The sequence below is a fragment of the Chlorocebus sabaeus genome, chromosome 27, assembly GCF_047675955.1.
Source record: "Chlorocebus sabaeus isolate Y175 chromosome 27, mChlSab1.0.hap1, whole genome shotgun sequence".
NCBI classification, from domain to species: domain Eukaryota; kingdom Metazoa; phylum Chordata; class Mammalia; order Primates; family Cercopithecidae; genus Chlorocebus; species Chlorocebus sabaeus.
Window position 1 is genome coordinate 49217254 of NC_132930.1, and position 17274 is coordinate 49234527.

Sequence of the window (17274 nt, forward strand, 5' to 3'; positions counted from 1 at the left end):
AGCTAAAACATGAAAGTGACTCAGCATCCGTCAAGGGATGAGTGGATGAGAAAATGTCCTCCATTCATACGATGGGATGTTATTCAGTCTTAAAAAGGAAGGAGATTCCGAGACACATCACAGCATGATGAGCCTTGAGGACATTGTGCTGGGTAAAATAAGCCTGACACAAAAGGGCAAATACTGTGCAATTCCACTTAAAAGAGGCCCCTGGAGCAGTCACAAGTCACATTTCCAGGGACAGAAAGTGGAGTGGTGGGTGCCGGGGTGGGGTTGGGAGACGGGGAAGTGAATGTTTAATGGCGGTGAGTTTCAGTTTGGGAAGACTAAAAGGTTTTGGAGATGAAACCTTTTATATCCTTTTACATATTAAACCTTTTACATATTGAATATATTCATTATGTGCAGCCATCATGAATACACTGAATACCTCTGAACTGCATACTTAAAATGGTTAAGATGGTACGTTTTATGTTTAGGTACTTTACCACAATGCATTGTTTTTCTTCTTTTGGGAAAAAAGAGGCAATGCTGAACCCTGAAGAAAAGTTGTGCATGACTCGGGAGGGGAAGGCCCTTCCTGCAGGAGCCCCCAGCAGCGTCGGCCTCACAGAGAAACAATCCAGGCCTCAGCACTCACCTGCAGACTCCAGACTGCAGAGGGTTGGGAAGACTCTGCCTGTGGCCCTCGCTGTCAGAGCCCTGTTCTGCAAATCCAAGCAGATCAGCAGCCTTTCTGACGTCTACACTGGTTTACTGTTGGCTATGTTTAAACGACCACACATGTTCTAAAGTAAAAAATAACACAATGGGCCGGGTGCAGGGGCCCACGCCTGTAATCTCAGCACTTTGGGAGGCTGAGGTGGGCGGATCACCTGAGGTCAGGAGTTTGAGACCAGCCTGGAAAACACGGCAAAACCCTGTCTCTACTAAAAATACAAAAATTAGGCGTAGTGGTGGGTGCCTGTAATCCAAGCTACTTGTGTGGCTGAGTCACGAGACTCACTTGAACCTATGGGTAGAGGTTGCAGTGAGCTATGATTGTGCCACTGCACTCTAGCCTGGGCAACAGAGCAAGACTTGATCTCAAAAAAACAAAAACAAAAAACGTTTATCATGTTTTTTGATAAATATGAGATTGCAGCAATTCAGTCCCATTCCCAGGGTCCACTTCTAATTCTAGTTCTCTTGCTGTTTCCACCATATCTGTAGTGACCTCCTCCACTGAAGTCTTCAACTCCTCACAGTCATCCTTGAGGGTTGAGATCAGCTTCTCCCAAACTCCTGTTCATGTTGCTGTTGTAACCTCCTCCCATAAATCGTGAATGTTCTTAATGGCATCTAGAATGGTGAATCCTTTCCAGAAGGTTGTCAGTGAACTTTACCCAGATCCATCAGAGGAATCACCGTCTGTGGTTGCTATGACCTTAGAAATGTTTGTTGTTGTTGTTGTTGTTTGTTTTGTTTTGTTCTTAAACAAAGTCTTGCTGTGTCGCCCAGGTTGGAGTGCAGTGGTGCTCACTGCAACCTCTGTCTCCTGGGTTCAAGTGATTCTCCTGCCTCAGCCTCCCGAGTAGCTGAGATCACAGGCACCCGCCACCATGCTCGGCTAATTTTTGTAGTTTTAGTAGAGACAGGGTTTCACCATGTTAGCCAGGATGGTCTTGAACTCCTGACCTCAGGTGATCCACCCGCCTCGACCTCCCAAAGTGCTGGGATTACAGGCGTGAGCCACTGTGCCTGGCCAGAAATGTGTTTCTTAAATAGTAAGACTTGGAAGTTGACACAACTCCTTGATCCAAGGGCTGCAGAATGGATGTTGTTTTGGCAGCCATGAAAGCAGCACGACTGTGTACGTCTCTGTTAGAGCTCTGGGAATTGGGTGCATTGTCAATGAATATATATATGTATTTTGAGACAGGGTCTCACTGTCACCCAGGCTGGAGTGCAGAGGTGTGATCCTGGCTGACCAGCTTTGACCTCCCTGGCTCAAGTGATCCTCCCACCTCAGCCTCCTGAGTAGCTGAGCCCACAGGCATGAGCTACCATGTCTGGCTAATTTTAAATTTTTTTTTATAAAGATAGAGTCTCCTTATGTTGCTCAGGCTGGTCTCGAATTCCAAGGCTCAAGTGATCTTCCTGCCTCAGCTTCCCCAAGTTCTGGGATTACAAGCGTGAACCATGATGCCCAGACTCCTAGTAATATTATGAAAGGAATCTTGTTTTCCCAAGCAATAGTTCTCAACAGTGGGCGTAATGGATTCCATAAACCATCCGTGAACAGATGTGCTGCCATCCAGGCCTTGTTGCTCCATTTCTAGAGCAGGCAGAGTGCATGTTGCGTCATTGTTAAGGGCCCCAGGATTTTCTGAATGGTGAATAAGCACCGACTTCAATTTGAGGCCACCAGAGCTCACAAGAGGCTCAGCCTGTCCTGTGAAGCTTCGAAGCCAGGCATTGGCTTCTCTCCAGCTATGAAAGCCTTATTTGGCATCTTCTTCCAACAGAAAACTATGAGTCTACGTAAAAAGTCTGTGTAGCGTGGCCACCTTCATCCATGATCTCAGCGGGATGTTCCAGGTAACTTGCTGCAGCTTCTCCATCAGTACCTGCTGCCTCACCTCAAACTTTCATGTTACGGAGATGCTTTCTTTCCTTCAACCTCACAAACCAACCTCTGTTTGCTTCAGAGTCTCCTTCTGCAGCTTCCTCACCTCTCTCAGCCTCCGCAGAATTTAAAAGTCGGGGCCTTGCTCTAGATTAGGCTTTGGCTTAAGGCTTTGGCTCCAGCCTTCTTGGCACCAAGGGCCGGTTTCATGGAAGACAATTTTTCCAGGGACTAGGGGTCGGGGGAAGGTTTGGGATGAAGCTGTTCCACCTCAGATCATCAGGCGTTAGTTAGATCCCACAAGGAGTGTGCAACCTCCATCCCTTGCATGCGGAATTCACAGTGGGGTTCGCACGATTCTGAGAATCTAATGCTGCCACTGATCTGACTCTCCTGCCACTCACCTCCTGCTGTGTGGCCTGGGCATTGGGAACCCCTGGCTTAAGGGAATTTGTGGTGGTTTGATCATTCCATCCAGGTCATTGAAACTTTCTCCCTCTCAGCGATTTGGCTGTTTCACTTTTTAGTCATGTGTTCTGGCGGGCAGCACTTTCAATCTCCTTCAAGAACTTTTTTGTATTCACAGCTTGGCTCACTGCTTGGTGCATAAGCCTAGATTTCCACCTGTCTCGGCTTTCAACATGCCTTTCTCACTGAGCCTAGTCATGTCTGGCTTGTGATTGACCATTCACTTGAGGACTTAGAGGTCACTGTAGGGTTACTGGTTGGTCTAATTTCAAATTGCTGTTTCTCAGGGAATAGGGAGGCCCAAGGAAAGGGAGACAGGGAGGAACGGCTGGTCCATGGAGCAGTCAAAACACACACAGCATTCATCAATTAAGTTCACTTTCTTATATGCGTGGTTCATGGAGCCCTAAACAATGACCATAGTAACTTCAAAGATCACCAACCACAGACCACCATAAAGATACCATCATCATAAAGTTCGACACATTGCAAAAATGACTAACATGACTCAGAGATGTGAGTGAGCTCACACTGTTGGAAACACGGCACAGGTGGGCTTGCTCAACGCAGGGCGGACACGGACCTTCAACAGCCAAACACGCGGTACCTACAAAGTGCGGGAAAGTTAACACAATGAAGCAAGGTGGCCCGCATCTTTTAAAATCTGTCCTCGGCCGGGCGTGGTGGCTCATGCCTGTAATCCCAGCACTTTGGGAGGCTGAGGTGGGTGGATCACGAGGTCAGGAGATCGAGACCATCCTGGCTAACGTGGTGAAACCCTGTCTCTACTAAAAATACAAAAAATTAGCCGGGCGTGATGGTGGGCACCTGTAGTCCCAGCTACTCGGGAGGCTGAGGTAGGAGAATGGCGTGAACCTGGGAGGCGGAGTTTGCAGTGAGCCGAGATCGCGCCACTGCACTCCAGCCTGAGCAACAGAGCGAGATTATGTCTCAAAAAAAAAAAAAAAAAAAAAATCTGAGTCCTCATTTAAAATTGGGTTGTCGCTGTGCACGGTGGTTCACGCCTGTAATCCCAGCACTTTGGAAGGCCAAGGTGGGTGGATCATTTGAACCCAGGAGTTTGAGACCAGCTTGGGCAACATAGTGAGACCTCATCTCTGCAAAACAATTAAAAATTAGCTGGGTGCGATGGTGTATACCTGTAGTCCCAGCCACTCAGGAAGTAGAAGTGGGTGAATTGCTTGAGCCTGGAATGTTAAAGCTTCATTGAGCTATGGTGGTGCCGCTGCACTCCAGCCTAGGCAACAGAATGATACCCTGTCTCAAAAAAAAAAAAAACAAAAAAAACCAAACCTCAAAGCAAACTGGATTGTTTGTTTACTTATTACAGTAGCTTCTCCTTATCTGTGGGGCATACATTCCAAGACCCCCAATGAACGCTTGAAACCATGGATAGTACTGAATTCTATACATACTACATTTTTTTCTATAAATATATACCTATGGTAAAGTTTAATGTACAAACTAGGCAAAGTAAGAGATTAACAATAACTAATAACAAAATAGAACAATTATAACAATAAACTGTAAGAAAAGTTATGTGAATGTGGACTCTGTCTCCTTCTCTCAAAATACCTTGCTGTGCGTAATATTTTCTGACCACAGTTTACTGCTGGTAACTGAAGCCACAGAAAGTGGAACCACAGATAAGCGCGTGGCGGGCGGTACTGTAACGCATTTTGTTGTTTATATATCCCAGATGTAAATCCTTTATCAGATATGTGATTTTAAAATACTTTCTTCCAGTCAGTGAATTGCCTTTTTATTCTGTTAACATCGTCTTCCCAAGAGTAGATGCTTTTAATTCTGATGAAGGCTGGTTTATCATTTTTATAGATGATGCTTTTGATATCACAGCTAAAAAATCTTTGTCCGCTCAAGATCACAGAAATGTTCGCTTATGTTTACTTCTAGAAACTGTGTAGTCTTAGGTGTTACAAGTGCATTTTTAGTTATTTTTATATGTGGTCCGGGTATAGATCAAGGATCTCTTTTTCTTTTTGCATATGCATATTCAATAGTTCCAGCATCATTTGTTGAAAAGATATTTCTTTCTCCACTGAACTGTCACATTTACATATTATACCACTTCACATATAGTACAAGAACCTTACGTCAGTGTTATGGATTGAAATTGTGTCCCACAAAATTCATAAGTTGAAGTCCCAGCCCCCGGTACCTCATTATGTGATCATATTTGAATATAAAACCTTTAGAAGTAATTGAGGCTGGGTGCGGCAGCTCACGCCTGGAATCCCAGCATTTTGGGAGGCCGAGGCAGGAGTATCACTTGAGGCCAGGATTTAAGAGCACCCTGGGCTGGGCACTGTGGCTCACACCTGGAATACCAGGACTTCGGGAGGCTGAGGCAGGCGGATTGCCTGAGCTCAGGAGTTCAAGACCAGCCTGGCCAACATGGTGAAACCCTGTCTCTACTAAAATACAAAAAATTAGCCAGGCATGGTAGCGTGCACCTGTAATCCCAGCTACTTGGGAGGCTGAGTCAGGAGAATAGCTTGAACCTGGAAAGTGGAGGTTGCAGTGAGCCGAGATTGTGCCACTGCACTCCAGCCTGGGCAACAGAGTGAGACTCAGTCTCAAAATAAATAAATAAATAAAATAAATAAATTTTAAAAATAGAGAGGTGATTAAGTAGAAATGAGGCATCAAGGTGGGGCTCTAATTCAGCATGACTGGCATTCAGCATGACTGTAAGACGAGGAGACCAGGTCACACAGAGTCCCACGGGTGAGCACACGGGGAGGGAAGACTATGTGAAGAGGTAACGAGAGAGCAGCTGTCTGCAGACCAAGGAGAGAGGCTTCTGCAGAGACCACACCCGTCAACATCTTCATCACAGACATTCAGCCTTCAGAACGGTCAGAGGATGCATTTTTGCTGCTGAAGCCACCTAGTCTGTGGTAGCTTGCTGTGGAAGTGTTAGAAAACTAACAAGGAAAGTAGGGGTCTGTGTGTATTTGGGGGACCAGAGACTTTGTGCAGAGGCCCCTGACCCTCCACCCTCGAGGCCTGGGCAGGGCTGAGGAATGACCACATCTGTGCTTCTACCAGCTTGCATCACCCTGGCAGCTGGAAACCGGTTCTGCGGTGTTAGGCAAACACAGGGCAGCTGACTGGTCCAAGCACACCACCCAGAGGCAGCCTTGGAACTGTACCTGCTGGGCAGAACCGGGGCCTTACCTGCATCCTTCCTGACAGCCCCTCAGAGTCCATGGGACGGATGCACCTGCTCATGCACCTGCCTCTAAGGTCTGTGAGGTAGGCGGGCCCAAAGGGGCCTGGTGTTGGAATAGAGCCTCTGGAGCCAGGAAGATGGTGGCCATGTTTGGTGGCTTCTCCTGGCCTGAGCATGGCCCCCAGGGCTGGGTGAGATAGGATGCCCTCTACAGGTCCTTATCAGCTGTGATGACAAGAAGTGGGAGCGGCTGCTCAGGGCCCCTGGGCAGCTGAACCCTGGGGACAATCCCTGGGCTGGGAGGGCCCTCAGAGTGCACGTCTTAGCAGCCTGGGGTGCCCGCTGCCCTCGACGGAGACATGGGGTGGGGGGTTGTTATAGGGGAGGAGAGAGGCCGGCCTTGGGTAGAAAGGAACGGCACGAAGGCCGAAGGAGGGAGGTGACAGGGCAGAGGCAGCCCCTGTGGCCGTGCTGGGCTGCTTGCCCCGGTCTGTCCTGTGGGGCTCCCCCATGTCCCTTCAGTCTGGCCCTGCTTTGACGCCTTGAATTTGAGAGAGGCCACGTGTTCTTGAATCCTAGTGGGATCCTCGGTAACTGCTTTTGAAATTCCTCTTTCACGACCCAGGCGGCTGGGGCAAGCCATCTCCCGTCAGCATTTTGGAGAACAAATGCTTTCGCTGCCTTGATCTGTCCAGCAGGGCAGCTGCCAGCGCCCAGGTCTGAGCAGACGCAAGGCAGAGGCGTGTGTGGAGACAAGCGGTGAGAGCGGCCAAAGCCTCAGCCTTGTCCACCCCCCCATCCTTCTTCCATGCTGTGACCAGTGAGATTTTTCTGAAAAGACTGATCTGGTCCTATCATTTTCCTGATCAAGACATCCTAGCAGTCTCCTAGTACTTTCAGAACAAAATCCAGCACCCCTGGCCTGGACACAAGGCCCTGCCCCTCACTCCCGTCAGCAACGCTGGTGAGTACCAGGTGTGCTGAGGACTCGGGTAACGAAGGGGCTTTCACCATAGCCCATCCTAGCAAATAGCTTCAGGGTTCCATTCATGGATTCTAATTACTTAAACTGTTTAGCTAGTTCACTCCACAAATACTCATGGAGCACCTACCTCCTGTGCTCCTGTGCTGGACAGCTCCTCCTCCTGGGATCACCAGTGAACAAAAGAGATAACACTGTCTTCCAGAGCTTATGGGAAGGATAAACATCGCAAACGAGTGAATTCTACAACACAAGAGTGATTCCTTTATGGGAAACATAGAGCTGAGAAAGAGACTGGGAGCCCTGGGGTGCACTTTGAGTCAGAGAAGGCCTCCCTGTGTGATGTTTGGGTAAAGACATGAAGAGGGGGAGGGGCAGCCCTGTGGCTGTCAGAGGCGGAGGCTGATGCAGGGCTGGGGGTGGCCAGAGACAAGCGCACACAGTGACTCAGTCTCTTTCAGTGACTTCAGCTCTTACTCTGAATGAGCCCAAAGCCATTTTGAGCACAGGATGATGCACACTGAGTTAAAATTTTGAAGGCTAATTGTGGCTGCTCCTTTGGAATAGACCGAAGACCAGGGGTGGCTCTTTCAGCACCCAGGTCAGAAATGCAGGGGTCCGTCAGGCTCCGATGCACGTCGAGGTTAGAGGCCATAGAATTTGCTGCCTGGCTGTGGGTGGGAAGCATAGAAGACACCCCTGAGGTTTCTGGCCAGAGCGAGGTTGGGGTTTCCAGTCGGGTTTCCAGTCCCCAAACAGGGAGCACTAGGGTGGGTCTGATCTGTGTGAGAACAGACGCTTGCGTTTCGATGTTATGGGTGGGTGCCTGTTGGATACCCTGAGAGAGATGTTGGACACGTGGCTCTGTCTTATCTGGAGGCCCCAGGAAAAGATCTGAGCTGAATATGAATTTGGGAGTGGTCAGAATACAGGTGTTTCTTAAAGCCATGAAACTAGATGACTTTAAAATAACCTTCAGGTCAATCCAAGATGGCTGATTAGAAACAGCTGCGGTCTGAGGTGCTCACAGAGAAGAATGAAAAGGGGCGAGTGAATTCAGCACCTTCAACTGAAGCATCCAGGTTCTCACATTGGGACTGACGAGACAAACAACTCAACCCACCGAGAAGAAAAGAAGTTGTAAGGGGGTCAATGGCCCACTCAGGAGTGGCATGGAGCCACAGGAACCCCCACCGCCAGCCGAGGAAGTGGTGAGTGATTGTGCAACCCTGCTTGGGAAATCATGCCTCTCCCATGGATCTTTGCAACCGTGGATCAGGAGATCCCTTCATAAGCCCCCACCACCAGTGCCTTGGGCCCGATACACAGAGCTGTGAAACTTCAGCAGAGCAGCCACTCAGCCACACACAGAGACCCAGGCGTTTCACATACTCTGGCCCCTGGCAAGGTAGGAAATCCATCCTTCCAGATTCCTGGGAAGAGGGCTGACTCCATGGAGCCAAGCAGAATCGTTCTGCAGTCCTCACTTCCATGGCACCTCACAAGTTAAGACCCATTGGCTTGGAATCCCAGTCAGCCAACAGCAACAGGCCGGACTCTGCCTGAGAAAGGTCCGAGTTCCCAGGGGAGGGGTGGCGGCCATCTCTGCAATTAGGTAGACTCAGTCATTCCAGCCTGCAGACTTTGGAGAATACAAGTGGTCCAGATGAGGAGGGGTCCCCCACACACAGCACAGCTGCCTTGTCAGATCAAGGCCAGAGTGGTTCTTCAAGTGGGATCCCATCCACTTCTCCTCACTGGGTGGGTCCTCCCTGCAGGGGCTTCAGCCACTCCAGCCAGAGTTCTATGGATAGAGCTCTGATCTCCCCTTGGGATGGAGCTCCCAGGGGGAGGGGCAGCCACCATCTCTGCCATTTGGTTGACTTAGTCATTCCAGCCTGCCAGCTTTGGAGAATGCAAATGGTCTGGATGAGGAAGGACCTCCCACACCCCCAACAAAATGCAGCACACCCGCTCTATGAAAAAGCAGCCAGACTGCTTCTTTAAGAAGGTCCCTGATCCCATTTCTCCTGACTGGGTAAGACCTCCCAACAGGTGTCTACAGCCACCTCCTGCAGGTGTGTTCAGGCTGGCAACAGATCAGTACCCCCCGGGACAGAGCTTCCAGAGGAAGGAGCTGTCTGTTATCTTTGCTGTTTCTCAGTCTTCACTGGTGATACTTCCGGGTATGGGAAAAATCAAGGCAACTAGGGTCTGGAGTGGACCCCCAACAAACTGCAGCCATCTTATGGTAGAGTGTCCTGACTGTTAAAAGAAAGCAAACAGAAAAAAAGAACAACAACAACATCATCAGGAAAAATGTCCCCACAAAAACCCCATTCAAAGGTCAGCAACCTCAAAAATTGAAGGTAGATAAGCCCACAAAGATGAGAAAGAATCAAGGCAAAAATGCTGAAAATTCAGAGTGCCTCTTCTCCTTCAAATGACCACAACACCTCTACAGCAAGGGCACAGAATGGGGCTGAGGCTGAGATGGCTGAATTGACAGAAGTAGGCTTCAGAAGGTGGGTAATAACCAACTTCACTGAGCTAAAGGAGCATTTGTAACCCAATGCAAAGAAGCTAAGAATCACGATAAAACCATACAGGAGCTGATAGCCAGAATAGCCAGTTTAGAGAGAAACATAACCAACCTGATGGAGCTGAAAAACACAACATGAGAACTTCACAATGCAGCCATGAGTACCAATAGCAGAATAGGCCAAGTAGAAGAAAGAATCTTAGAGTTTGAAGACTATATTTCTGAAATAAGATAGGCAGAAAAGAATAGTAAAAAAAAGAATGAATGAAATAAAACCTCTAGGAAATATGGGATGATGTAAAGACACCAAACCTACAGCTGACTGGGGTACCTGAAAGAAGTGGGGAGAATGGAACCAAATTGGAAAATATCCTTTAGGATATCATCCTGGAGAACTTCCCCAACCTAGCAATACAGGCCAACATTCAAATTCAGAAAATGCAGAGAACCCCAGTAAGATACTGTATGAGAAGATCAACCCCAAGACATAATCATCAGATTCTCCAAGGCTGAAATGAAAGTGTTAAGAGCAGCCAGAGAGAAAGGCCAGGCCACCTGGAGAGGGAAGCCCATCAGACTAACAGTGAGCCTCTCAGTGGAAACCCTACAAGCCAGAAGAGAGTGGGGACCAAAATTCAACATTCTTAAAGAAAAGAATTTCCAACCCAGAATTTCATATCCAGCCAAACAAAGGGTCATAAGCAAAGGAGAAATAAGATCCTTTTCAGACAAGCAAATGCTGAGGGAATTCATCACTACCAAGCCTACCTTGCAAGAGCTCCTGAAGGAAGCACTAAATATGGAAAGGAAAAACTGTTACCAGCCACTATAAAGACACACAAATACACAGACCAGTGACACTATGAGGCAACCACATAAGCAAGTCTGCAAAATAACCATCTAGCATCACAATGACAGGATCAAATCCACACAAAACAATATTAATCTTAAATGTAAATGGGCTAAATGCCCCAATTAAAAGACACAGAGTAGCAAGCTGGATAAAGAGCCAAGACCTGTCAGTATGCTGTCTTCGAGAGACCCATTTAGGCCAGGAGCAGTGGCTCATCCCTGTAATCCCAGCACTTTGGGAGGCTGAGGTGGGAGGATCACAAGGTCAAGAGACTGAGACCATCCTGGCTAACACAGTGAAACCCCATCTCTACAAAAATACAAAAAAAAAAAAAAAAAAAAAAAAAATTTAGCCAGGCATGGTGGCTGGCACCTGTAGTCCCAGCTACTCAGGAGGCTAATGCAGGAGAATGGCATGAACCGGGAGGCAGAGCTTGCAGTGAGTGGAGATTGCGCCACTGCACTCCAGCCTGGGTGACAGAGCGAGAAGCCGTCTAAAAAAAAAAAAGAGACCCATCTCACATGCAAAGATACACGTAGGCTCAAAATAAAAGGATGGATAAAAATTTACCAAGCAAATGAAAAACAGAAAAAAAAATAGGGGTTGCAGTCCTAGTTTTCGACAAAACAGACTTTAAACCAATGAAAAGCAAAAAAGACAAAGAAGGGCATTACATGACGGTAAAGGGTTCATTTCAACAAGAACTAACTACCCTAAATACACATGTACCCAATACAGGAGCACCTAGATTCATAAAGGAAGTTCTTAGAGACCTATAAAGAGACTTAGATTCTCACACAATAATAAGGGAAGACTTTAACACCCCACTGACAATGTTAGAACATTGAGAAAAAATTAACAAAGATATTCAGGACCTAAACTCAGTTCTGGATCAAGTGGATCTGATAGATATCTACAGAATTCTCCACCCAAAAATAACAGAATACGCATTCTTCTCATTGCCACATGGCACTTACTTTAAAATTGATCACATAATTGGAAGCAAAACACAACTCATCAAATGGAAAAGAACTGAAATCATAACAGTCTCTCAGATCACAGTGCAATCAAATTAGAACTCAAGATTAAGAAATTCACTCAAAACCACTGAACCATATGGAAACTGAACAACCTGCTCCTGAATGACTCTTGGGCAAATAATGAAATTAAGGCAGAAATCAAGAAGTTCTTTGAAACTAATGAGAACAAGAGATAATGTACCAGAATCTCTGGGACACAGCTAAAACAGTGTTAGGGAAATTTATAGCCCTAAGTGCCCACACTGAAAAGCTAGAAAAATCACAAGTTAACCACCTAACATCTCAACTAAAAGAACTAGAGAACCAAGAGCAAACAAGCCCCACCCAAAGCTAGCAGAAGACAAGAAATAATCAAGATCAGAGTCAAATTGAAGAAGATAGAGATGCCCAAAACCCTTCAAGAAAATCGATGAATCCAGGAGCTGGTTTTTTGAAAAAATTAATATAACAGATAGACCACTAGCTAGACTAATAAAGAAGAAAAGAGAGAAGAATCAAATAAACACAATCAGAAATAATAAGGGGGATATCACCACTGACCCCACAGAAATACAAACAACTACCAGAGAATACTAGAAACACCTCTATGCACATAAACTAGAAAATCTAGAAGAAATTGATACATTCCTGGACACATATACCTTCCTAAGACTGAACCAGGAAGAAATTGAATCCCTGTACAGACCAAAAATGAGTTCTAAAATTGAGGCAATAATAAACAGCCTACCAACCAAAAAAAGCCCAGGACCAGACAGATTCACAACTGAATTCTACCAGAGGTACAAAGAAGAGCTGTTACTACTCTACTGAATCTGTTCCAAAAAAATTGAAAAGGAGTGACTCCTTCCTAACTCATTCTATGACTCCGGCATCATCCTGATACTCAAACCTGGCAGAGATACAAGAAAAAAAGAAAACTTGAGGCCAATATCCTTGATGAACATTGATGCAAAAATCCTCAATAAAATACTAGCAAACCAAATCCTCAAGTTGGCTTCATCTCAGAGATGCAAGGTTGGGTCAACATACACAAATCAATAAATGTGATTCATCACATAAACAGAACTAAAGACAAAAACCACATATTTTTGCCAATAGATGCAGAAAAAGCCTTTGATAAAATTAAACATCCTTCATGTTGAAAACTCTCAATAAACTAGGTACTGAAGGAACATACTTCAGAATCATAAGAGCCATGTATGACAAACTCACAGCCAAGAAAAAGAAGAAAGAAAAAGAAAGAAGAAAGAGGGGAAGGTAAGGGGAGGTGAGGGGAGGGGAGGGAAGGGAAGGGAAGGGAAAGCTAGACCAGGTCACCAAGGGAGTGAGTGTAGACAGAAGGGACAGAATCAAGGGCTGAGACTTAGGGACACCTGTGTGAAGGGGACTCCACCCAGTCCCTATGAGATAGTAGCCCCTGACACGTGCTCCTGTATGTTTCAGCAGCTGGACTTACGGTTTGTAACTGGGTATTTTTGTGAAGATATGATTCATCTCCGTCTCTCCCACCACGCTCTTTGCAAAAGGAGCCCTGTTCTTTTGCAAATTGCTGTGCCCCAAGGCCTAGAGCAACCCCTGGCTGCCTGATAGTAACAAGCCAATAAGCAAGTGCATGAGTGAAAGGCACCAGGATTCTTTTTGTTGTTGTTGTTGTGCTCTGTCGCCCAGGCTGGAGTGCAGTGGCCGGATTTCAGCTCACTGCAAGCTCTGCCTCCCGGGTTCACGCCATTCTCCTGCCTCAGCCTCCCGAGTAACTGGGATTACAGGTGCCTGCCACCTCGCCCGGCTAGTTTTTTGTATTTTTTTAGTAGAGACGGGGTTTCACTGTGTTAGCCAGGATGGCCTCGATCTCCAGACCTCGTGATCCACCTGTCTCGGCCTCCTAAAGTGCTGGGATTACAGGCATGAGCCACCGCGCCCGGCCGGCACCAGGATTCTTTTCTGTGTCTGTTTTTACCATTGCCACACTTAAAAAACGTAAGTTATTCTGTTTTCTTGGTGGGTTAGGGATAAAAATTTGAAAAATACTTTTATGTTATTAAAATCCATGCTACTATGTAAGAGTTAACATAAAAATTTCCATTAGTAATTTCTTCATATAATTTTAGAAATAACATATATTTTAAGCTAAAATTCTTATCTGTTTTTTTGTTTTGTACCTATCACTCCAGTGTGACTTACTATTTCTTACAAAATCCATTCTCAGTTTTTTGTTTTGTTTTGTTTTGTTTTGAGATGGAGCCCCACTCTATCACCCAGGCTGGAGTGCAGTGGCACAATCTTGGCTCAGTGCAATCTCTGGCTCCTGGGTTCAAATGATTCTCCTGCCTCAGTCTCCCAAGTAGCTGGGATTACAGGTGCGCACCACCGCATCTGACTAATTTTTGTAGTGTTAGTAGAGACGGGGTTTTGCCATGTTGGCCAGGCTGGTCTCAAACTCCTGACCTCCAGTGATGTGCCCGCCTTAGCCTCCCAAAGTGCCAGGATTACAGCTGTGAGCCACTGCACCTGGCCCACTCTCAGATTTTATAATTCTATCACCAACAACAGTGTCATAGAACCAGGCTTTAAATAAATGCCTGATTATCATCTGACCCAGCAGAGAACTTCTCACATTATTAAAAAACAGTGTAGTTCTGAGTTGAACGTGGTTCATACTTTCATTTATGTTAATAAGTAAAAGAGAATTGAAATCGCAGAGACACTGGAACGTCACTTCATCAATGACATGAGTGCCTCTTCTGAATCAGATGATAGTTTTCTAATACTGGAAGAACATTTCCTTGATTTTTGGTACTATTCACAATGTAATGGTTACAGCCGCAACACACGTTTAAATTTAATCTACATTACTCGAATTTTCCCATAACTTCATTAAATCTAGACAGTCAATAAAGCAACAATCCAGCCTGCATTTGTAGCATTTGCCACTTTCTATAGTGTAAATGTCCCCCTTGTGGCCAACTTGGAGCTACACACAAAAAGTCACTGAGCACAGTGCTAGGAAGAGACGGTGGTAGCCCATTACAGCTTTTACCCCTACAGATACAGCCGGTATCAGTGACCTCAGGAACACAGGTGATGTAAAATGTAGTAAAATAATAAGAAAGTGATGGCTTCGAGTATTTATTACCTATGTTTTAAGTAAGTTTTATTTAATTGTAAGTGCATATCATTTAATGTTCAGCAATGTCTGTATCTAACAGCTGGCCTGCAAAGCTCCTGCAGTGCAGCAATCCGCTCTGGGAGCCAATGCTCACCAACTCCGGCCCATGTGGCTCCTGGGCTCCTCTGGTGGGCCTGGCCTCATCAGGTGAGCCCTGAGAGGAGAGAGCAGAAGCAGGAGCGGAACGATGCAGACTGGCCCGTGTGGGCCACCTGGGAAGGGTGGTGACTTCTGGGAGGGGTGAGGGCCTCAGCCCTACAACTGATCATTGACAAATCAACAACCAGAACAAACCTGGAAGAGACCCTTGTGCCTCAGATGAGATCACAGCTCTGGGTGACACCTTGATTTCGGCCTGGAGTGGCAAGGGGCAGAGGACCCAACTGACCCCACAGAAAGTGGAGAGGGCCAGGTGCAGGGCTCATGCCTGGAATCCCAGCACTTTGGGAGGCCGAGGTGGGTGGATCACCAGAGGTCAGGAGATTGAGACCAGCCTAGCCAACATGGTGAAACCCCGTCTCTACCAGAAATACAAAATTAGCCAGGCATGGTGGTGGGCGCCTGTAATCCCAGCTACTGGGGAGGCTGAGGCAGGAGAATCACTTGAACCTGGGAGGAGGAGGTCGCAGTGAGCCGAGATGGTGCCACTGCACTCCAGCCTGGTGACAGACTGAGACTCTATCTCAAACAAAAACAAAAACAAAAAAGAAAGTGGGAGAAAATGCATTTGTGTTGTTTTAAGTTACTAAAATGGTGAAAATTTGTTACGCAGAAATAGAAAAACTAGCAAGTAAATTGACTCCCTTAAACTTGAACTCATAAAAGAAAAATCCATTTAAAAATACCCCCACAACTTTCTAAGGCGGTATCTGATGACCTGGAGATGCTGGAGGGAGCTGCTCAAGCTTGAAGACAGGAGCTGGGAGGACAGAGCTGAGCTGCCCTGCATTACGAAGGAGACAGAAGGGATCCGAGGGAAGTTGATAAAGGAGGCGCGGGGAAGACTGAACAGTGGGGTCAGGAGGCAGGAGGCCTGTCTTCCGGAGGCTGGGAGGGAGGCGTGGCAGGAGGAAAGATAATGGAAATTTTCTCCGGAGGTGCTGTGCACCTAGAAACCACTGTACCCCTGCAATCCTAAGCAAGTTCTCTCACAAACACTCATGAGAAAGTGGAGTTGTGTTTGGGGGGATTTTCTTTGCTTTTTTGAGTTGAGGAATGTTATGGTTAATATTGAGTGTCAACTTGATTGGATTGAAGGATGCAAAGTACTGATCCTGAGTGTGTCTGTGAATGTGTTGCCAAAGGAGATTAACATTTGAGTCAGTGGGCTGGGAAAGGCAGACACACCCTCAATCCGGGTGGGCACCATCAAATCAGCTGCCAGTACGGCCAGAATAAAAGCAGGCAGGGGAATGTGGAAGGACTGGATGGGCTGAGTCTTCCTGCCTCCATCTTTCTCCCGTGCTGGATGCTTCCTGCACTTGAACATCAGACTCCAAGCTCTTCAGCTCTGGGACTCTTGGACTCACACCACTAGTTTGCCAGGGGCTCCCGGGCCTTTGGCCACAGACACGGCTGCGCTGTCGGCTTCCCTGTATTTGAGGTTTTGGGACTTGGACTGGCTTCCTGGCTCCTCAGCTTGCAGACGGCCTGTTGTGGGGCTTAACCTGCGATCGTGTGAGTCAATTCTCCTAATAAATTCCCCTTCAAATACATCTATCCTATTCTGTTCCTCTAGAGAACCCTGACTATTACAGGGAGAAAAGCTCGAAGATGTGAGCGAAAGGACAGCTGGTACATAGGTTACTGAGAAAGTGTAAGGTCTTTATCAGTGAAAAAACTTTTACCCGCTTCTTACCAAATAAATGTTGAACAAATATCTAAAGAACATTAACTGAATGAGGCATACATTCTAGATCTCACCTTGTCCAGTCGGTCCTGTGTGTCCCCAGCCTGACGTCCACAGCGTAGGCACGCGACAAAACATGGCCACACGGATGGAGGGACGACGGATGGAGTCACCCGCTGACCGAGAGGAAAAAGCCCAGATGCCTTCGCTCATGTTGCGAAGACACTGCCCAGACCACGCCCGGGCACAGTGTCAGGCAGTCTTGCAAACTACTGAATCCTCACTACCTAACTAATAGGGGCAGTAACTGGGCTCGGGCCGTGTTTCCCAGTTACCACATACCCCGCGCCTCGGGGCACTGCGGCCCAGAGGTTACCATATCCCATACCCCATATCCCACCCGCCACCTCTGAGCACTGCGGCCTGAGGCACAGCGACCCTCTGCTGAGAAGTCAGCCTCAGAGGACGCCAAACGCCGCCCCTCCCCGCCGGAAGTGACGCTAGAACGCCGCTTCCTTCCCGCTCTGTCTTCCAAGTCAGTCTCCCGAG